This window comes from Lepisma saccharinum, chromosome 1 (assembly GCF_977018435.1).
Source record: "Lepisma saccharinum chromosome 1, izLepSacc3.1, whole genome shotgun sequence".
Lineage (NCBI taxonomy): Eukaryota > Metazoa > Arthropoda > Insecta > Zygentoma > Lepismatidae > Lepisma > Lepisma saccharinum.
Genome location: NC_139229.1, coordinates 113,386,628 through 113,411,186, shown reverse-complemented (window position 1 = coordinate 113,411,186; position 24,559 = coordinate 113,386,628). Strand labels below are relative to the sequence as shown.

The window sequence follows — 24,559 nt, the reverse complement described above, 5'->3', positions numbered from 1 at the left end:
ACCACGACGAAGTTGCAAACTTCGAATTGGTTTTTTGCCTAATCTGCAAAGCACCAACATATTCTCAATATCTTGATTTCCAGGTATAGAACTTTTAATCAAGGGTTCCAGGTTCAACCTGGATTAGCCCATACCTGTGCACAAAGTGGACAAGTTTCATCCAAACTTTAGAGTGGAGTTGCCGTTCTAACCGGTGTGGAATCACAGCGAAGAACTGTTATTTTGACAAAATCCTGTTTCCTACTGGCTGCTTCCTTTTGGAGGGAAAGTTTTAACGTTGCTCTTGCAAAAGCGGTGCTCCCAATTGGCTGTTTGACCGCGAGTATCTTCGCAGTCAAACACAGGGTCACTGGCATAAAGGCGGTCTCTACGCCGGTTCCTGGCCCGGCGGAACTGTAGGCCCTCTATATCACTTAGGATTTGTATATATTTGTATACACTACCACTGTAATTCTTCAGTAACGTCAATCATAATATAATTGACATAAGTGCTTGTTCTTTACTCTGTGTATAAGATTTCTTCGCTACTTTTAAAAAATACATATCAGAATAAGGTCTTAAAGGTCTTTCTACTGTTACGGCGGCCGATCCTAATGCTGACAAGGGAAGTGGGGAGCGGAGAAGCGACCAATCCAGCACGATAAGAAACGTAGCAGCCAGTAAAACGAGGTTCACGTAGTACTTCTTCCTGCCGCGTCGAACTCTCGGCGCCACCGCTGTTGTCTGGTTGGTCTGCGGCGCAATCCCCGTTCCCCACTTCCCTTGCCAGAACTAGGACCGGCCGCCGTAAGAGTGGAACACGATTTTGCAGACAACTCTCTCGTCCTTACTCTCAGAAGTCTAGTTTCGTACTGGTATCGATTTCTATGTGGTGGTCTCGGATATCGATACGAGCGAGACCAGCACTAACTATTCCCATTATTGGAAACCAATTACCAACTTGGAAACGTAACAATAAGCTTAGCTATATATCAAAAGTGATCATATTGTTAGAAATTCTTAACATCTTAAGCTTTCATTGGAGCATATTAAATAATTGTAATTTGTAAATGTCATAGGGACTATGCTATGTAAAATAAGGTTGTTATGTTGATTTTCTTCCATATTAATCACCACAACTAGGATGATTGATAATTCAAATAGATGAACATTCATCTATGCCTACAAGATACTCGAACCCAAAACCCTCTGAAGCGAGATCACGAGTCGAGCACACCCTGTGGAAACTATATACAGGGAGGTATTGCCCCCACACCTCCCTTGAGATATTTGGAAAAAAAAGAAGAAAAAAACAACTTCATAGCCTATAATTCGAAGGTGAAATTGTACCGTGAAACCGTGGACATGGATGAGTGGTGCCATGGAAGACGGCAGATTAGGTGGCATCTGTTTGATACCTGTGCATCGTTAAAGAGTACAAAAAGATACAAGAACTGTTCATCAAGGTTGACAACAACGACAGGGTATTTTCAATTTAATTTCAATTTTATAGTTTGTGAAATAAGAATATATATATATATATATATATAATTATGAAATTTTATGAGTGAAGAGCAAGATAACAACATCTTACTACCCCCCCCCCCCCTCCACCAGAGTGCTCGAAGTGGAAAATCCTGGCTGGGGGATGGTTGTGTGGATTAATATGGAGATAATGCAGTCTATGCTAATTATCCTAGCGGGGGATTCTTTATAAGAATTTTCTTAACTAGTGAACTGTCCTCTACGTTCCCCACACTTTGAGCACTTCTGCCCCCTTCACCCCTCCCGAGAAAAAAAATTCTGCAGGCACCTTTGGTATCAAAGGATGACCGTTCTGAAAGTCACTCAAATATCAAACTCCCTTCCACACCCAGACAACTCCATTCTTGCAGTTCACACAGCCAGCATAATCCTCTATATAAATGATATATATATATACACAGTATAATATAAATCATATGAATTTCTATACAGGGTGATTTACAATTCCTATTACACACTTCCAGGGGTTGTACAGAGGACTTAGTAGATCAAGTTTTGAAAAGGAACCCATGTCCGGAAACGTACCGTTTTGGTACTATACAGATGACAAGATCACATAATTTCACATCTCCCGCTATACCTGCGTCTCTACAAGAGCTGCTCGATGTGGCGACCCTGAAGTTCGTTGCAAACAGTGTACCTCCGAAGGATGTTTCCATACACACGCTCAAAAATACCTGGTGTGTGCTGAATCGTGTCTGCTGCAGCCAGAATTCGTGCAACCAGGCCTTCCTCCGACACTACAGGGGTCTCATAAACAAGATTCTTCATTTGGCCCCATACGAAAAAGTCAAGAGGAGTTAGATCCGGCGATCGTGGTGGCCAAGAAGTTGGTCCACCGCAACCCATCCACCTGTCCCCATATGTTTGATTGAGATGTTGTCGGACGTCATAAAGGTGTGCGGGTGCGCGCCATCATGTTGGAACCACATGCGCTGTGTAAACATATTGTAAACAGAGAACGTTTCAAGCATCACACATGACATCAGGTGACTGAAGACGTCGCCCTCCGCCAATGTGGGTTGCCTACCGTGAAGCGGGAGATGCGAAATTATGTGATCATGTCATCTGTATAATACCAAAACGGTACGTTTCCGCACATGGGTTCCTTATGAAAACTTGATCTACTAAGTCTCCTCTACAACCCCTAGAAGTGTGTAATAGGAATTCTGAATTACCGTTTATCATTAATATTTGTTACATAATACGCATACCAATTGTCTACGTGCCAAAAAATATTAATATATAGTACCCTAGTATAATAGACATAATAATCCATATATTCACGAACAATTTCGAGGCGAGGAAGAAGTTTCGGAGGGGCCAGTGCCTTCCCGAGCTGCCTGAACGATGTTCCTGACACGGAGACAAAGATAAATTAAGTAGCCTATATATATTTTATATGTATAACATCAACATAATTTTGAGACAAACGTGGTGAGTAAGCAACACTGTGATGTCTATCGTATTTTTTATTCTTTTATTGTTCTTCGGTTTTGTCTGTGCGGCTTCGGTTTGAAGGCTACACACACACACACACACACACACGCTCACTATCAGACATATTCAGAGAAGAGAAAGGAAAATTAACATAAATCATTAAGTCCCTCCCCCTGACCCCCATGTCGCCCAATCCAAGAGCAAGGAACCTCGTGAGGTGGGTTGAAATCGGAGCCTTCATGCATTTTTTGCCCCAGGATCTTCAGTTATTGTTCGTCCCAAAACGCCGAGACGATTGTATGCACGGTGTCCTTTGTGCTTCAATCAAAGTGATACCGTGCGCAAGGTGGAAGAGGAAACCAGAAGACGGGTGACCGATAATAAGCCTCTCATTGGCAGCCATAAACCCACAGTTGACATGCTTTACGAGATAACGACTTTATTTTTCAAAAGCAGCCAAAGAATACATCATAATCTTTACACATATTTTAAAGCATCAATAAATTTTTATACGTTTAAAATTAATCATTTTTGCCCTTCTGGTAATTCACAAATCAATTTTCGTGTGTTTCGAAATGCATCAAGGAAGTTTCATGCATTTCAACATGCACCAAATAGACTATAAGCTTTAAAATACATAAAATTATTTTCCTTCATTTAAAATACGTTTTATAAAATGTTGGAAACTATTTTTAATCCTCCTCCCATAAATCCATCAAATACCAACAAGCATGCAATCACTGGTCAATAATGCAACACACACGCATACATAACCACATATTTGTTGGAATAAACCAATTACATTTGGTTGATTGTTTAGGTAACCATAACAACAATGCATGATAGATTTTACAAAATTCGGTAATTGTGATTAATTGCTTATCAACCTTAATTAAATGATTTGGTCAAAATTAATTACTAAAAATTTTAAGATGGTGAACAATAGTTTGTTTTTCGCGTATCTACACAAATGTTTTCTCATCAATAGTAATATTGAGTTATTATGCAAAATAATTTTGACACGTCGTCATTGTTTATTGGTTTCTAACGAATTGCTAGTGAGTATAATTTATAATTTATTAGCATTTGAAACAGAATTGACGATTCAATTTTTTTTTGCACATTTTTTATAGATTCGTAAATGTCAAATTAATGTAACTAATGTTTTAATAAAATTATCTTACCGGTATTTTACTCACAAAATAGGTGGATTGGGTTCTTATAATGTCCATTGTTCTCAATTTTTTAACCCCTTTGACAAACAGATGAACCGTACATCAAATTACATGTTCGTAGTTTTTTCTTCAAATCCAAAACTTGAAGCATTAAAAATATGTCGATTGCTGGCTTTCAGTGGTTTCATATCCACGGGCAGCCAATCAAAACAATTTATGTCGCGTTAAGTATTGTTACATGGTATTAATTGATAGAAAGTTTTTTTATTTTTATATTTGCTAGTTTCTGGATATCGACAGGTCATTTTTGAGCTATTATTGCCTCTCAAGGCCAGACGAAAACACTGATCCAGTCATTGACGTCGCCAGGCCATTGATAAAACTTGATTAGCAAAAATAATAACAATAATAATTATTACCACGGTTACAATTGTTATTTTACAACTAGCTGGTTGCCCGGCGTTGCCAGGGTATTTATTTATCTCAATCTTCTATTAGACAGGAAAATAATGAATTCTAACTATAGTGTAAAATGAACTTGGAGTTGAACGACATTGGGAGTGTCACTATTCATCTTAGTGACCACGAAAACTATGAATTCCACACTAATATCGGTCGTTTTCGATTATTTTTACATGTCACCACTTCCCACTCCACCCCTAGGAGTGCCAGGGGTGTCTTGGAGTTGAACGGCATTGGGAGTGTCACTATTCATCTTAGCGACCTCGAAAACTACGTATGAATTCCACACTAATATCGGTCGTTTTCAAATATTTTTACATGTCGCCCCTTCCCACCCCACTCCTTGGGGTGCCAGGGGTGTCTTAGAGTTGAACGGCATTGGGAGTGTCACTATTCATCTTAGCGACCCCGAAAACTATTTTTTCCACAATTATATCGGTCGTTTTCGATTATTTTTACATGTCACCCCCTCTCACCCCCACTCCTAGGGGTTCCAGGGGTGTCTTACCCCCACAGTATTTCTTTCCAGGTTGCAAGTGATATGTGTACCAAGTTTGGTTCAAATTGCTCCAGGCGATCGAGAGTTATGCCGGAACAAACATACTCACACATATACATCCATTTTTATATTATAGAAGATAAATAATTGCTAGTTTATTATTCTTGTTGTCATTATTATTCTTACATAAATCTGAGACTTTCATACTCGATCCACTAGATGAGTTAATACCCAGCACGTGTTTTCCGTTATTTTTTACATTTCATACATACTACAGCTAAGTGTACTGAAGTTCATAGTTATTGCATTTTCTGATAAACTTTTACACATCTTGTTCCAGAAGACCCTTCAAAAGTTATAGAAAATTTTCGTCATAAAGTTTATCTTGAGTGATGTCTCACATAAAACTATAATTTTTGGAATTTTGGAAACCGTGAAACAATTTATTTTTGGATTAAATTGTACATTATGGAAATATAACTTTTCGATCTAGGCAGTTTTTACTTTGGTTATTCGAATGAGTTGTGCCAATTTTCAAGGGGGGAGGGGGTCGAGCTAACCCCCGACGGCCATGGATCGAATTGTGATTTGTTGCGTAGAGCTATTCCTTGGTAGGCCTGCTCATCAGTCCACTAAATTTTATTTTTTATCGTTCTTACAGTTTCTGATGTATCGTTAGTTGACGGACGGGCAGACAGACACTAAAATTTCACTCGTTAATGACATTAAAAGCGAAACTATAAATTGATTTATAGGTTCAGCGCTAGAGAGAATAATTACCCTTGCACGTACAACATATCAATTGCAAGTAATGCAGATTCACACAGTTGTATGGGTGTTTCACGGTATTTGCTTCCCTTAATTTCTCTGCTCACGGGGAGAAGAGGGGGGGAGGAGATCTCAGGAAATTCCAACATATTTCATCCTTATATGCTGAATGCGATTCCATTCTAATGTGGAAATTACCATTGTGTTTGTATCACGACATTCTGGGGGCCACCGAGTGGCGTACTTCGGGCTCAGCGCCATGAATCATAATAAATTTCGCCTGTCAAGCAGCCCCCTTTTACCATGGACGTAATCAGTCCCATCATGCACCTCGTTTCCTGGATGAACAGGAAGTTATGGCGGAGGATGGAAAACAAAAGGTCTGCTTTTGGATACGAAAACAAGTCAGAGAAGTGAAAGACGTGCCCCCCACCCTTCCTGTTCTTTTACAGGAGGCAATATAAGTATTAGTGATGGAATAAAATTTGCCTGATCTACATAAAGACTAAATTCATTTTTGAAAATTTCTAAGTTTTCCATGTAAATTGCAGTCGGATTAAGGGGGCAGGGCGTTCGTCCCCTTCCCCGAGACGCCTACAAGTAACTACATAACAAGCTATATAGTCAATTATACCTACTAGAGTAAAATGGGAGCTCTGTTATTCCCCTTCCTAGATTGTGTACTGGAACGGGTGGCACTCTCACTTGAGGCGTGAACTTTCTAGGAAGAGCATCGGTTGCCTATACTCTGTCCCGAAAATCTCTGGAGCAAGGCCGCGCATAACGGAAGTGAATGGGAGAAAGGGAGGGGCGGAGCGAAGGACTTCACGCTGCGGCAAGGGTGGTAACTGCAGGCGCTTTTACCACTCCACGCAATCACGTTCCCTCGCGCTTGTTCATTCGTCGTTCCCTCGCGCTTGTTCTAGGAACAACTTCGACCGAGAGAATAAGAGTTCCATTGCCGCTCTTATCGGGCTCCTTTTCAAAGAGCTCCCCAATTGTTCACATGATGCTACATGCAGAGAAGTAAATGCATTAATTAAAACAAAAAGGCACAAACCTCTAATTACATCAGATAATGAATATGCACCAAAATGCATGCAACTTCTTTTTACATAAATCTTATTATCATATCACGCGACTAGCAAAAATGTATTTCATAGACTTCCATCCAAACAAAGTTAAATTGTTTTGAAGACTTAAAACATAATTAGGGCCTCCCCGATGGCGTAGTGGTAACGTCGTCGCCTTGTAATCAAGGGACCGCGGGTTCGATACCTGGTGGAGGTACATTGCACAGTGGTTCCGATCCGGTCCAGTCCCGATTAGCACCTGTGCATAAAGTGGACTTAAAATATCAATTCAAATTCACTTAAAATATAATTAGTCCATATTTAAAATAAGATTTCTTCAACGAAATGAATATTATATTCCATAACGTATTAATTGATGGTCAATTTTAACTTTCTGTTTGAGAGAACTGTTTTCAAGAACTTGAACACGAAATTAACAAGAACATTAGTATGTATTAATATGATTAGCAGAAAAAATGCATGAAAAGTAAACCAGTCGTATGAACTATGAATGGAGGGAAATCCATAAATGCAATAAAATGCATTAAATTTGCATTAAAATGCATTGGATCAGAAGTTTCTATCAACGACGAACCAAGAAATAAAATAAATAAATAACACACGTGGTCGTCACAGTTGATGCATTGTAGCGAATAAAATAAACTTGACGCATTTTATTTTTTGTGTGTAGGTAAGCACCGAAATTGTGGGGATCGAATCTGAACCTTCGAATCAAATTCATTTAGCCTCGTGGAAGACCTCCCCGTTATCACCTTTTCTAAATTGTTTATTTATCTTTCCTAATATTGTACCCTTACGAATGCAGAATGCACAATAATAACTGAAGCAGATAAACTTATACGTGGTAACCTGTTTGAACTCCACGCTCCCCCATATTGTAGCGTATTGTTTTCTAATAACCACTTTCACTGTTTGTTTTACGTAATTGCAACAGCAGCACACGCGGCGGTTGCACGCGAAAGCTTCCTGTGGGACGATCAGCGTATTCTCACGCAAAATAATATTGTGCCAAGTTCAGTGTTCGTGACATCAGATTTTATCGTCATTTGGAAATGAAAGGCCAGTTGGTGGGCTAGAAGTGCCTCCAAACCACAGTAAAATTACGATTTTATTTACTTTTTATTAATTCTTCCCTTCCAAATATATATTGGGGTCATTCCACGAAAAGTGGTCCTTCTCCATGTAAATCACAAAATGAATTAATATGGAAATTTTCTTGTTTTTAATTGTGAATGCATATAATTTGCACATTTCACCTATAAAAGTTACTAGCATTGGCTTCACAGGCAAATAGCCTAAGTCAAAATGTGCTACATTTTAAAAACGTCACACACGTGACACACTTTTATTAATGCTTTCATGCATTCAGCCTATGCCACAACACTCAAGCCCTTTTTCATTTGTTAGCAGACATAACAGTGTACTTCATAATTCTATGATATCAATTCGTTATTAATATTTAAGTGGCCGCGGTGGATCAGTCGGTAACGCGTCTGACTACCATGCTAAAGGTCCCGGGTTCGATCCCCGGCCGGTTCAAATCCGGGAACTTTTCTAACGATGGAAGCGGCCCCGGCGCCCACCCAGCGTCGAATAACATGGGTACCTGGGAGAAACCCTGTGGGGGTAAAGGCGGTCAGGGCCGTGATGCTAATCACATCACCCCCACTCACGACCGTATCAAGAAAGTGTGGGGCGTTACCCCCACACCTCCTATACGCCTTCATGGCGTAGTTCTATGCACAGGGGAGCACTTTACTTTTTTTAAATGAATATTTGCTTTTCTTTATGAATATTTAAATCCAATCTCATGTCTAGAACTTTAAATTTGTGCATAAAATGTCACACACGTAACGCTGAATGTTCCACTGTTGCATTACATATTTGGCCCTAATTTGAAGTAATTGTAAATTACATAAATACAAGCGAAACGAAAGTAGAAGTTATATGCATTATATATCTACGAAGGCTAACGAGTAAGGTAACCTGAAGGTAATACCCCCGACAACAGCCCCTGATTAGCAGATAATGAAACCAAAAATCGAAAACTGATAAGGTTAGCTAAAATCTGATTGCAGTTATTGGAAGATATGCCAGTTTATATATTTTATCCGCAATATGTTTAGATCAAGCTTTAAAAAGAGCTTTAAGGAAAGTGATTGTCAGGAATATGTGTGCGTGCGTGTGTGTGCCCGTGGCTATAGGTTAGACTTCTATATGTGTATTTTTTCTTTGTATTTTTTTATTCCTTTGTAATTTTTATATTATATTTCAATATAATATTTCAAAAATTGTGTAAACTTGGTAAAGAGGAAGAAAAGGCTCCACAGCCTTATCTTCGCCATGTGATACAAGACGAAATAAATAAATAAATGTAATAAATAAATAAAAATTTGGGAATGCAAATGGCCGCAGATGTATAGCAAGTGGAAATTGTTCTGATTTCGTTAATGATCGATTGATTGAATTAAAATTGTTGGGTGCGTTGGCACATTAGGGCATTTTGCACCCTCACGGGGAAATATCCCCTTATCTAAAATTCTTACTTAAAAATTTAGAACAAGGTGTGTAAAAAGCCCCTTGGGAAAAAAATCAAAATGCAAGGTTGTAAAGGGACCTGAACAAGATGAACACAACACATTAAAAAGTAAATATAAACTAAAATATTTCTCACCGAAAGTGGAAAACATTTGATAAAACTCGGTCGTATGTTTCCATTATTAAACAATACAACTAAAAAACGTATTCAAAGCCCTTTTCTTATAGAGGTCAAGAGATATTGGTGTTCGAATATTTTAACACTGGCCACGTAATACTTTCATTCTACTCAGTCAAAAATATACCAAGTATCCAAAAAATGCTGAATCTCCTCCCCCTTCCCCGCATCACGTAGCTAAATACCAAGGTGGTATGATTCTCAGGTGGGCATCGCAGACTATATTTTCCCTCCACATTTCACGAGGAGTCGACATAATCGCAATGCGAGGAAGAAGGCCCCAACCGCAGCTAAAACCCTCAGCAATTATGCCATTCGGAAACCCTCCGGATGTGCCCGAAGGTTTGGAGCGGAGGACCAGTTGGGACCGCAGCTGGTGACCGTTATGTTGTCTGAAGTGGGGCACCGAGATATTGACATGGAAAGGTAGCAATCAAAAAACGAACTTCGAACGGTACCTTTTGGTTTAGCCGCCAAATCACCCCCTATAGCAGTCCAACTCAGAACCCAAAATATGTTAATTGGCACAAATATGTTGACTCTAAGGTGCATAAACTGCGAAAGATGCACTTTTTGATGTGTCAAGATACACATAAAAATGCATAAAAGGGCGCTTTTATCAGCTGCTATTCTGCGTGATACACATAGAAGTTTTTTTTTTTAGCAATAACCAAAAAAATGTTTGGTAACCAAACATTTTTTTAATTAGGTGACTAGGATCAAATTCTTTTAGTAATCGTGCACATTTGTTTAGAGTTATCGAAAAATTGGGTCAAAACTAGCAAATTTACAAAATATTACCATTTTTTCCTGATAGTTATGTGACTGACCCAAAGATGTTAATTTATTTCATTTATTATTCATTGTTTAATTTTGTGTTTAATGTGCATTATGATATTTATGTTGTTATCAATTACTATTTTGTTATGTTCCAAAACGTTGTTGAATTAATAAGATGTATAATTAATTATTGATAATGTGAAATTGCGATGTATAAAGTTCTATACACATTTTGAGCATAGCAACGAAAAAAAAACAAAAGACAGTAGATCAATAAGTGAAAAATATATTGAAATTTTATAGTGACGTCCGAGTTTTCTTTGAATTTAGCAAACTAAGTAGATTTTGATAAAGGTAAATATTAGGATGTTTCGTTGAAGTGTGTGCGAAAGACTTGCTTCAGTTACTATAAAGCTTAACCAAAAGTGTTGTGTTTATTCAAATAAATACATTTTCATGTGTACACTAAAAGTGCATCAATTCAGATCAGAAACGTTCATTTCAAAGAAACCAAAATTGTACGTTTACTGAGCCAACTGATACACCAAAGAGCAGTAAATCAATTACATCAATTGACACAGTGAAACGTGTAATTTAGGTTTCTTTGAAATGATCGTGTCTGATCTTCTCATTTGATGCATTTTTAATGCATCATACAGAACAACAACTGAAAAAGTACCCTTTTATGCATTTCTGCACATGTTTTGATGTACCAAAACTGCATCATTAGCAGTTTATGCACTTAAAATGTGTTGCAGGAGTTAACATAATTGTGTCAATTCACACATTTTGAATTCTGTGTGTATATGCTTCATGGTAGTGGTACTAATACAGAGCTAGAATGTACAAAAGCAAACTGGATGCAATTTTAGATGCCTCTGTATTCCTAAACCCAAAGGTTTATTGCCGCAGCAACATGTTTCCCACCTGTCCCTATTCTTGTCAAGATCACCACTCTTGACCATTCTTAACGATTTCCTTCAGGTCCAACATCTTGGCCTTCCTATTGTCTCTTACAAGAACCTCAAACTTTTCTATTCTTTCCGATGTGCTACATGGTCTGCCACTGAAGTCTTCTTGTATTAATTATTCTTAGTAATATCAAGAGATAAATATTAATTATACAGTTCAATATTATGTGGATTTTGTTACTCTCACCTGTTGCCATTTTCTTTCTTTTTTTTTTTGTTCAAGTAATTATATTTCTTAAGAGGTGTAATTTTCCTCTTAGTGTAATGGACCAAGTTTCGAACCATGCAAAACTACTATTTTGCATATTTTAACCTTTAACTTCTTTGGTATAGGAAGAAACAATAAAAGTTTGTGAACAGAAACGTGACATGGATTACCTGAATGAAATCTACTTTTCATTCATTCCTTGGTATAATTTTCATTTAGTAATTCTACTCCAGTTCTTTTTATTAAAACATTAAAAACTGACCAAGGCACAATTTACTGTATAAGAAATATATACACAAAAAAGGTATTGGTCAGTATTTTAATGTTTTATTAACATGGAAGCAAGGCTTAACAGTGTTACTATTAGAGTTTTTTTTAAATTTAGAAACTGCATACTAAAATATATTCTGTACTAAGTTGCGGCCAAAAGTGATGTAAGACCCTGAATGGTGCTACACAATATCTAAACGAGTGTTAGTGGTTTCCATAATTGGTGTGGTTTGACCGAAAATGGTGTAAGAAGACACCAAAGATGGTGCTAAACAAAGTCAATCCTGCAATAACACTGAAAGGAGTTTCCTATTGTCACCACTTCGAGTGGAAACTCAGTAGGATTCTGTCTCTGGAGTGTGAAATAAATTATATTGTAAATTTTATATTTGGTAATTTATTATGCAATATATAAGTGGGAAAAATAAGAAAATTTGTTTGATTTTTTGAAAGTTTCAAGCAATACGGATAAAGGATACAAAAACATGTAATGGTTAAGTTTCATTATGTTAATCAAGAATAACAATGGCCAATTCTTCATTATTAGACACTAAAATTCGTTGCTAAGTTTTCATCTTATCAATGAAATTGCATCTGATGTGCACTCATTTCTTTTTTTAGATGGCAGAGGGACATAATTGGATTCAAGTGGACAACTCTGCCACTGGTAAGTTGGATTTTCAAGTTTTAATTTGTACTTTTTCTGAATATATTTGGTTGGTTGCTTGATTTAAGAAATTCGTCCATGTTACATCGGATGTGGTAAACGTCAAGCTTGTTTGCACTCGGATCGTCAAGAACGAATGAAATGTTGCAAACACAATTTTAACGATCGTGGAATTAAACCGAAACATCGAGCTTTGTCTTTAATCACGATTTTATTGATATCTGCCACAATGTGATATCGTGATGGTAGCGTTTGTTCAACCATACTACTTACGTTAGTCGATTCTCGATTCAGAAAAAAAAAACACTTAAAGTCGATTGAGGGGAAGGGAGGAGAGGGGAGAAGTGTAGAAAAAAGTGGAGAGATAGGAGAGAGAGACAAGACACTGAGAATTGAAAATTACCAGATATCACGCCAATCCTCAGTTCACACACAACTCTACACCCTCAGTGATCCGAAGGAAAAAAAACAGTAGTCTGTTCCTTCAGTTATAATTATTATCTAATGGAGTTAAGTAGATGTAAGTTTAATTATTTTACGTATTTGCCTCCTTTCTCAGCGTGCCTCTTTAATTCTCACGTTTCTACCGAAACAAGAGAATTGGTTTTGAATTGATGCTACTTTTGACTAATCGCGAAGATGAGGATAATTGATGATATGATGAAATTGATGAAGAGACGCTCACAAAGAATATCCATGCCCAGTATGGTATTCGAATACAGGATCATTCCTTACTAGACATATTAGTCAAACATTTTTCAAGAATAAATTGTTAATTTCCTTGTTACACAAAACTTAACTCCTCAGTTGAAACTCCGATAACCAAATCAATTGTAAATATTATTTGCAAATTTAATTCTATGGTGGAAATTAATAAACATTCTCTTTTTAAAACACACAATCGTTGCCAAAAATTGATCGCACCTTTCCATGTTTTCTCCATGCCTTTAACGAAAAGAGAAAATATTCATCTTTATTTTCTCAGAGACTAACCTCAGAAATCCTCTCGAAAATGTTTATAACATTTCTTACGTAGCTACGTCACTGATTTCTTCACACAATTTGGATAAATAAATCTCATCATAACCATTTGCAAAAGTTAAACTACCTCGTACAATATTACAATCGAAATCTACAATGATTACGGGACCTGGTATTTTCTCTACATGTTAAAAAAAAGTGTAAGCTTGTTGCCCAGTATCTAACACTTAAAAAGTGCTCGTTTCCGTGCATGAAGAAAGAAAAGGCAATCTATCAATCATTAACTCGTCTCACGTAACTCAGCTTACGTCACACGCGGTATAGGAAAAGGACGGGGGGGGGGGGCGACATACAAACAAAATCAGTGCTGTTGGCCAAATACAATTAATATATTTTCTAAATGAAAATGTGAACTTTCATATGTCTAATGTGAACATAGCCTACATTTATGTAACGATGTCATGAAATTAGCAAGATAGCTTAAGGAAAACGTATCAACTGACAAAAATTAATTGACAACAAATGCATACGAAAGCGCATAAAATGTTAATGATACACTTTTGATGCATCAAAAAGGGAACTTTTCAGCAGTTTTTAAGTGCGATGCACTGAAAATTATGAACATCAGACACGATTACTTCAAGCATATCAAAATTACACATTTAACTGTGAACTGATGCACCCAAAGTGCATTCATCCTGATTTAATGCATTTCAAGTTTTATGTGTGTTTAAAGAGTGTCATAGGCCTAAAAATGGCATTTATAAATATTCGAAAATTATATTCGATGTGCACGAAGATTTTCACATGAGATGAGACTGAAGATATGTGCAGCTAACTTCACACAATTAATGGGGGGAGACAATATTTACATTATCACACATTATTCTGAATACAAAAATGTTTACATTCTAACAGTAAAAAAGTATGTCTAACTGTTAAAATCAAACCCGCTTAGACTATATTACCTAAGTATAGCTATAAGATCTGAATAGCTAATAGGCAAAATCGTTCTTACTCCATTTCGTCATGCACTCGTTTGCTGACATACTCATGAGATAAAATTAAGAAAATTTGTGATTTTTATGAAATAAACACGAAGGACATTTACAAAGTTATTCTTGAAGGGCATGGAAATTATGGAAGTGAAATATAGGTAGACGAGAAAGTTGTGTAATAGAGTTTATCGCTTGTTGCGGAAATAAATGTTTCAACTTTTTTGATTCATGTGCTCTAAATGTGAGGAAATATGTAGTTCAAATTCCAAAACATACATTAAATATGTGATAAAATTTCGAATTTTTTCCGACATGATGTAGTAGATACTAGAAAATTAAAAAATGAAATATTACAGCCTTTGCAGATAATAATTATTACAGATAAGGTTTTACTTCTGCGTCTGGCGTCGCTGCAGTGTGAAACGTTGCTGTTGAATGCACACTTTGATAGTCACTACACTTGGTATAATACAACACTTAACTTAACCGAACACTAAAGGACTCTATACTTAGTGCGGTTTGAAAGTCAATAGTCCATGTGCCCATATCCATCACCATTTCCAAATTAACACCACAAGGTGTGTTCTCTTAACCAAAAATAAGACAATGTTTTTACAGTGTATACCTACACACATTGTGAACTTCAATATTTATGCAAAAATAATCTCGGTAAATTTCTCGTATCGGACAAACGGCTGAAATTTGCTAATTCATTTAATTTGAATATTCGTACTTATGTATTCTGCATTGAGAAACATTGCTGAAGGTGGTATTTCGCTTATTTCATGGAAATAAGCTCTATTTGCGACATATCGAGTAATTTTTCTTCGTTTATTTTTGCCTTCGGTAACACGCAAAATGGCGGTCACAGTTTCACTACCCTACTCGGCATGCAGTGTTTCCACCCCACTGCACCCAAAAATACCTACGTAGCCCCACAAACCATTGACGCATAGCCCCACGAACCATTCATACATAGCCCCACGAAACATTTCCGGTAAGGTTAGGTTAGGTAGGGTCACTATAGGTTACAATAGTGAAAAATTGGTTTAAAAAAAATATGTGTAGTCCCACACACCATTCTCGCATAGCCCCACACACCATTCTCGCATAGCCCCACGAACCATTGACGCATAGCCCCACGAACCATTGAGACATAGCCCCACAAACCATTTGTGGAAACGTACCTTCTTCAGTTACAAAAACACGTGTTTGGAAACACTGACCAGGATTACGTCATCAGACACAGGCTACATCCACCTGGAAGTAAATGGATGCAAGAGCTTTCGTGCATCGGTCACACATTTATATCGAAAAATAGATGATTTACCGGCAAAATTCAATGAACGATGCAAGAAAACACTTCCCCAAACTTCCACAAGTCTAAAGAAACTGCATTCGGTAAGTAACTTCTCCTGTAAATTTGAAGAAATCCGTTTGTCCCTTACGAGAAATTTACCATAATCTCTAAACAAATATTTGAAAGAGAAGAAAATGTACGCAGATTGAAAAAACTAAAGTGGTGTTGATTACAACCATTTATCTGTCTTACTTCATGTTAACAAACATGAGGTGTGTGTGTTCCTTCTGGCAGCACCATCTATGTCGCTTTAACAATATTTTTTTTACAGTTCATCAGCCTTCCAAATACGCATTTTACATGTGCAAGAAAATTAGCACTGATGAAATATATAAATGTTCGTCACAAAAAAAGTGCTTTTGTGCACAAACACAACTCTTACACACTTAACCAGAATCATAAGCAAAAATACAGTGACTTTTACTAAATTTTGGCTAAATAGCTGCTAATTCTAAACGAATTTGGTTAGAATTACTAAACAAAATTGATGCTGGTGTTTGTCGTCTACTTACATAAATGTTTGGTTGCCACCACTATATTGTTTGGTTATTCCAAATCAGTGGCGTGCCTAAGGAAGGTGAAAGTGTTATTCCTTCCTTTGGATCAGGACTTCAGAATAAAAGAACGTCAAATTCAGGAAAACATGGCGAGGATGTAGGATTGATTATTAAAAAAGAATCTCTTTACGCAGATATAATTCCAAATATTCCAAATATACTCTAATTTCACTGTTCCAAATATAATTTTCTATGTAGTAACTTGTTTACTGCACAAATAATTTTGTAAAACTTAGAAATTCTTACTACACCGCACGTGTATTGAAATAATGTAACATAAATGTTTATGCACATTTTTTTGAATGTCAAGACTATCTAACGCCTAAACTAACTAACTTTGCAGCTGTGGAGTAACCGAACAAGTTAGAAACGTTCTATTAGACACTTATTTAGTGAAAAATAACTTTAGCTCTTCCTGAATATAAACATGCAAACGAAAATGCCTTATATCGCCTAGATAATTCGCACCGTACCCTAAAATCTAGTTCGACGATCTATGATTTCGCAAGAGCATTCGTGTTGGGTTCGGCATAGCCTCCATCTTAAAACATGGCGGTTAATATTGAAATATGAGGGTTTTTTTTGATGCGATCTAGAACGCGCATGGCGTCGATTGCACAGGACCAGCAGAACATGTGAAGAGGAAGTGGTGGTGCTGCCTACGTCACGAATTCCGTCTCCTGAAAAGGCACAGTATATCATTCGAGCGGCGACGTGCGTTCCTGGAAGATAAGCTTGGCTGGCGGGTTTTGCGGGGCGCCATCTTTGCCTCACATCTCGCGGACGTCTGGAAGAAAGGCACCCATCTATTTTATTTAGCTCACGACCCGAAATTCACGCCCCCCCCCCTCCCTGCCCCCACCCTCTCGAGATTCTTCCCAGAAGATTCCGTTCTCGCGGACGGGGGCGAAGAATGCTTGTATCTGTCAGGGTTGCCACTGACTATTAATTTTTCGTTACTACTCTGAAATGGAAAATGTCAGTCACTTGAAATTATTTATTTAATTAATTATTAATAGAGCGTGAGGTTGTCATTATAAATGATATATTTACACGAGCATACTGTATTTACTCGATGTAGCCCTCACCTTTCTGAGGAGGGAAGGGAGTCAAAATTAAGACTTATGAGCAAATTAAAATTTTTATCACTTATTTGTTTTGAGGACATCATAAAATTGAAACATAAACAATTGTCTCATAATAATGCAATTTATAAGATTTATTGAAAAATGGCGTTTGCAAGTTCACTAATGGGGTGTAAGGGGGTGACCTCCGAAGGGACCTTGAAGTCAATCTCGCTTCCACGTAGCAGTACACACTGGTAGTTTATTAAAGTTGCAGGATGACGAGGCGGTTGCGTCTGGACTCGCAGCCAATGTAATAGTCTATGGCCATGGGGCTTGTGCTATGTCGTCCATTTGGTTTCGTAATTGTCTCTCCATTCATTTTATCACCATCGTCGCGATTAATCAAAAGTGTAAGAAAGGAGACGCTAAATAAATTAAAGCAACAAGAAAATTCACTGGGAGACCCTGCGGCTGTAAATCTGCCTCTGGACAAAACGCCAGAGACATAAAAATGAATGTATTTCATAGGGAGCTTTCACATCGAAGTGACAAGCGACACAGGCAACTCCAGTCTGTAAAGAATCCACTGCGCATGCACGACCAACAGTTCGCGGCGACACGATGCACATTATTGACAAAATGGCTCAGTCCGAGCGACACGCAAGCGACAAGCAGCACGTGCAGCTTGTCGCATCGGTCAGAAAGGTTGTATTTATTTCTGAAGGTTCCAAGTGACATATGTCGCTGAAAGCTACATTGAAACATATCACCCATTAAAAGTATTCTCCAAATAAATTAGTCGTACCAGTCACATTTTGTAATAGGCTATTTGTACAGTCCACGAAATAAAAAATGGGACACCTACCATAGTTTCCCTCCAAGGCGTTATGCGTTGCTTAACTCTACGGTGTTGCTGTCGAAAATTGCCTATTAAAATCCACTTATCGCCGTAGAGTTAGGCAACACACATAACGAACGCCTTTCAGGATATAGGTGTGATTGCTGGTAATTGGTCTGTCGAATTGTATGTATTTTTCTATTTTTTCTACATACTTAGGCAAATCCCGACCAAGTAGATTAATGATTATTAGACGAAGTTCATGGACACTCGCAAAGTACCATTAGCGCCCAGACTAAAAGTCGAACCTGGATCCTTTGGTGGCAAGATCCAGATCATCCACTTGATCACCGAGTCAGTTAAGAGTATATGCAGAATTCAAACTGTATGAAATCAAGGTTGTTGCGCTTTTGGTGAATCTCTGAAATGACCGTCTCTGATCTGTTGAAATGATGCATTTTAGTGCATCACACGGAATAGCAGCTCACGAACGCCCTGTTACGCGTTTTTATATGCATTTGGATACACCAAGGGTGCATCATTAGCAGTAGCAAGTCGAATAATTACTTCTCTTCCCTTCTGGAAGTCTGACATAGTGAAATATAATGTATATTCTTAAATAAACAATAACACTTATCTGCATAAAGTGTTTATTTCTTTACAGTATTTCATGGCAGATAGTTTGTTATAAAACCAGAAAATAATCTTATAAAGAAAATCCAGCATCTAAGAGTTTTTATTTTTTTAAATAACAACTCTCTGTAGATGCTTTAGGACCGATTGTATAAAGCAGTTGATCCTCGATTAGCCAGTAAAATTGATCTGCAGTCACGCTAAACTCTGATTTTGTGTTGTATAAAAGTTGAACTGAGATTAAGTCCCTGCAATCTGCGGTCAAAGTTGACCCGCGATTTTTCTCCGATCAGCAGACATTGACCATAGTTTAGCTGTTGTAACATGACTGTACTAACGAATATTTGCTTGTAAAATTTGTTGCAAGTAAACGTGTGCGGCAAGACGGAAGAATCAATTCATAAAATCCTGTTTCCATAATAATTAAGAAGAAGCATGCACAACGAGGTGAATAATGATAAATATTTCTTCCAATTTTCTTTCTTTCCATATATCGTGTGTCATTGTTATTTACTGTTTGAAATACCATGTATTTTTTTTCTTGAAGTTTGCCTTAAATAACTGCAGTAGCATATTGTAACATTGTTTGATTTCACGATCAGAGAATGGTAACTTGAGAACAATCAAGTGTTGATTGATACAAACAGAAAATATGACCCGCTTACGTCTTCTTGTTGATGTCATTGTAAAACTTGTGTTGGGATGAAGAGGGGGGGGGGGGGGGCAGGTTCACGGACGTTAAAAATATTACAATTTCGCTTTACTGCATCCAGCCAAGTGTCATTGCAATTCGATTTTGCCCGCAGAATAGAGCATGTAACTTTGGCTTTAGTGTATATATCTACTGCTTTATGAACCGAGCACGTTGCATTTTAGTTAGTAAAGCTTTCTCTCCTCCTGATATATAAATAAAACATATCTTATTTTATTTCGAATATTATTTGTTTTGGGCATAATTTACATCCGAGAGAACAAACGCCATTGTTGTTTCAATGTTTCTTTCCATTCGGGAAAACGCAAACACATTTTGCATTTCACAACGTAGGTTATTAATCAAGTGCAAGGAAAAATCCTTACTACTTACAGGAACTAATGGTCCACCTGTAACACGTTATCGTGTAATCACAAGATAAATATAATAAACATCTCCTCACATGAACAATAGCTCCAAATCCGAGTATAAGAAAGTTCTCTTTTTAGCATTAAAAAGAAATACAGATTTTTTTTTAAAAAAAAATCCATTTGTGCAAGCATATTTTCTCCCCTTCGCAACCGAGAACCGATAGTTGCTTTCGTTGTGAATGACAAATCATCCACGTGGAACTCACACAAGCAATAAACGGACGTCTAGTATCTAATTTACGTGATTTTACTAAATTTGCAACATGTTTGAATATTTACTACGTCCAGCACCTTAGATTTATTCTTTATTCAAATATTAAATACATGCATGTTCCGAAACCGACTTTAAAATGTTTGCTGTTCAGTGTTGGACAATTGGCAACATCACAGTCACACTAGCGACATGGCTGCATTTACCACGTTGCCAAACGTATTTCTTTGACTCAAGATCAGGATTTGATCTAAGATCGACAAATCGACAGTTAGCTTTATACAACATGATAGAAGCTTGAACTTAGTTCATTCCCAGATCGTAGGTCAAATCTGATCTCCAGTTAGTGATGTTTATACAACCGGACCTTATACTTTTAATGAATTGAGCGACATCTGTAGTGAATTGAATGAACTATGTAATAACAAAATTTGCAGATTGAAGTGATGGAATCACATGAATTATGTGCATTTGTATAAGGCCCACTTCTGTTGGTGACTTTGAAAGCATTGTTAGGACACTTCCATTTTTTTGGTGTCTTGTAATTTACTAATTTTGTGTCGCTTCTTTCAGTTGCTTTTGACTAAACGTGATGATGAATGATGATGGTCGGATGAAATTGTTGAAGGGACACTCAAAAAACTTGCCGGCCTCCGTGGCGGAGTTGGTAGCATAGACTGCTACGATGCCAGCCGTATACCGGGTTCGTACTGGGCATGGGTGTTCCATTAATTTCATTATCATCACATCACTCATCCTCATCGTCGAGATTAGCCAAAAGAGGCAGAAAAGCGACGCTAAATAACGAAAAATCAAATCAAACTCGTGAAACATTTTTTTCTTCTGTAACGTACTGTCGGGCGATCCAAAGCTGCGAAAGAATTAGTGGTAAGCGCATAGGCGCCGACTTTGAGGGAACAAGGCACTTTCTGCCCCCCCAAAATTCACTTAGAGGGACAGATATTACATATATTTACATGTGTAAAATATTGTTCATGCCAACCTTGGCTCCAAAAATTTATTTTAAGTTGCCGCCTCTGGGTAAGCACAAGATACCATAAAAATGCATTTTCAGTCAACACTATGACATTCAATCTCGAATCATTTATAGGCACTATAAAAATGAGTTATCGGGCTCGAAGGGTCAAGAAACGAATTTAAAACATTTTTTTCATTCAAAGAAATAAAGAAGGCAAATTTTCAAAATTCCACCATCTAATTATTAGGCTATATTTATTCCTGTATGGAGTTGCATAGTGAATTACGCATTGACATCAAGAGATCTCGGGTTCAACCCGGTGGAGGCACAAGAGATTCGGATCCCCCTTTAAACTGTAGGTTTAGTCCCGATTAGCTTTCCTGTGCATAAAGTGAACTCAAACATGCTGAAATTACTGATTTACATGCTTCCTGCCTAATGAATGCTATGTTAGGGATGTGTATTTATAACTACGGAGAGTAGGCCTACCAGCTCAATACAACAATTGTATGTTCGAAAAATATAAAACCAAGACACTTGCAACAATGGATTTTCCAAATCTCAAAGGCACTCGTACGGTGGGCGGCCGTTACCACATTGAAAAAAAAAGTTGAAAAAAAAAAACAGGAATTTTTACCAAAGCAGGGTGTACAACTCCCTTTAAAAAAATAATCTTCCCTGGGGGAGGGTGTGGGTGGCGGTTCGAAAGCGGGAGAAGAAGGGGGACAAATGGTCGTAAGGGAGAACCGAGCCGGTGGTTATTATTGGTGGTGTGCTGGCTCCACCTCCTCCACCGTTCGGTTGACGTTGAAAGATGGTTACGGCCAGAGTCTCGTGACCAAAAACCATTCCGACTTGGCCTCGGCGTCTCCTGTAATCTTTTCGGCGACCTTTCGACCCCCGACATAGAACCAGGGCTGTCACTCGGCGCTAAGGACACACCCACTGGTTCGGTTCGTTCTGAAGAAACGTTTTTGCTTTATGGAAAGAGAAATCGAAAAAGAAAAATAGGGGGAAGCAGGAATGACGAATGATTACAACTGCACGAAAAACCGATAGCACCTTTACATAAACAAAAGAATGGGAACTGTTAGCTGTGAAATATATTGCAATCTTCCCCCCCTCCCTACTACCAATCTCTCAGATTTTTTTACGATCTTCTGCTGTCAGCTAACCGTATTATCTGAACTCTTTCCTTCTCTTCCTAGTGTTTTTTTAGACTAATAAGCGGTTTTTCGTTCTTGGAGTAGGCATAACCCATATTTCTTTCCCTACGTCATGCAACTGAGATAAAACAAGCTTATGTTCTTGCATACCATATTCGCGTTTTACCAACCCCTGTGGTCTGTATTCGTGGATTTTTTGTTATTTAGCGTAGCTTTTCTGCGGGGTTTCGATGAGGATTATTGGCCATGATGAAATTGATGAAGGGACACTGACAAAGAACACTGCTCAGGCCGGGATTCGAACTCGAAACCCCTGGCGTCGTAGCACGCTGTGTCAACCCCTCACCTCACTTGCAGTGACAGCGCTAAACACGGAGCCGGTCATCAGACAAGTAGTTGGTCCCTCATGCCCCTCTCCTCCCCATCTTTTTGAAAACATTTTGCTCGTAATATACAGACTGTAAGAAAATTACGGGGCAAATCTTTCGGAATGGATTGCAAATATGGCTCAGAAATCCTTAATTTCTGTATAGCCTAATTCCAACTAATAGGCCTACACATATTGGAGTACGTTAACATTGATTGAGTTTTGTTATTTAGCGTCGATTTTCTGCCACTTTTGACAAATCGCGACGATGAGAATGGGTGATGATATGAAATTGATGAAGGGAGGCTCACAATTCAGGCCGGAATTTGAACCCGAGACGCCTGGGGTTGTGGCATGCAGTGCTAACCACTTCGTCACAGAGATCGGCGACCTTATTTCCTTCTTTACATTTGAGGAATTCATCCATAAGTTTTGCACCGTCTTTTCGTTACACCAAAACTGTATTCTTAATACCATATACTATACTCATATACAATTTCCAGTATTAACTCTTGGGATAAAATGAACTTGGAAAGTACAACGCGTCGACGAGCAAGTTTTAACAAATTAGTGATAACGAAAATTAATTCTGTTTCCTCTAAGAAGAGCGGAGGGTAAAATTTTCCCAAAAGAGATTAAAGAGCTTGAAAAATCAAAGATATGAGCTCGGAAAAAGGCCAAACTCTTGTCTTGACCCTTTTTGAAACTGGGACGTAAGATGGCGCAGGTGTGCGGGTAAGCATGCGAATGATCAAGTTAGAAAAGCGTTCAACACGCATCGAAGTTACAGAGAATACAACTTCCAATATCCCTGAAGCAACGGCACATTTCTCACCGTACCAAAGGCTTATCAAAAATCGTTGCTTGCTTCTTGCTTGTTATGCGAGTCGTGTGCATTCATGTCAGAAGGTATGTCGATCTCCCTTCTCCCACATAGTTCCATATTTCTTTCGGTTCCGCTTAGAACTGCTACGAAATATGGACGCCATTAGGCTGTCAATTTGATTTCCATGTGATTAATGACAGGTCTCTCTGGTCTGGCTCTCCTTGTATTACAATAAGGAACGAGAGACATAAATCTGCACAGGAAGAGGGCGGAAAAAATTACACACGAGAGACGAATGCATCTAAATATGACACATCTCGTATGGATGGGAATTGGATGTGAATGATCTGTCACACGTGGTCCGCTTCATGTATACATAATGACCGGAGAGCTGGAATTTATAGCGACCGGATATTACAGACCGATACTTAAAGGCAAAGTTATTCATGAGATCTTAAACTCTACAGATGTTTGAATTCACGGCGGGCCTTTCCGAATTTGAGATACTGTATCGATTAGTTACTCTGCTATGATTCGCTGCGGCCGAGAGCGACATTCCTTGAAGGAGATTGTTATTCGTCCTCCAAGACTGTGTGGTCTGTCCAAGAACGCAGCAGTGACGTCGAGTCAGGTCCGTAGCTAGAACTGATCTCCAGGAGGGGGCTCACGGGTTATCAGGAGGGGTGGGCTTTGTAAACTAATTCCATTTTTTAAAAATCTAACAATATTAAATTATGGTAAATTATGCGTATGTGGGGGGGTGGTCATTAAGTTAACATAAAATTTAGAATTACCATACAAATACTAGTTTTTTGCCAACTGAATCTAACATTTGTTCTTGTTATTCGATAAATATTCAATTCGGGCACTTGTTTTTTAT

At 38.0% G+C, this 24,559-nt stretch overlaps 1 protein-coding gene and 1 long non-coding RNA gene across 3 annotated transcripts in view; one reads left to right on the top strand and one right to left on the bottom strand.

The window, feature by feature from the left end:
* Positions 1–24,559, top strand: part of LOC145986662 (uncharacterized) — a 176,183-nt gene that overhangs the window by 48,172 nt on the left and 103,452 nt on the right. For both annotated transcript variants that reach the window (XR_014441599.1, XR_014441600.1), the window contains exon 2: positions 12,529–12,574. This is a non-coding gene — a long non-coding RNA (uncharacterized LOC145986662). The remainder of the gene's footprint in view (positions 1–12,528; positions 12,575–24,559) is intronic.
* The window catches only part of lms (lateral muscles scarcer), a 270,244-nt gene that overhangs the window by 177,369 nt on the left and 68,316 nt on the right, over positions 1–24,559 (bottom strand). The gene's annotated exons all lie outside the window — the stretch shown is intronic.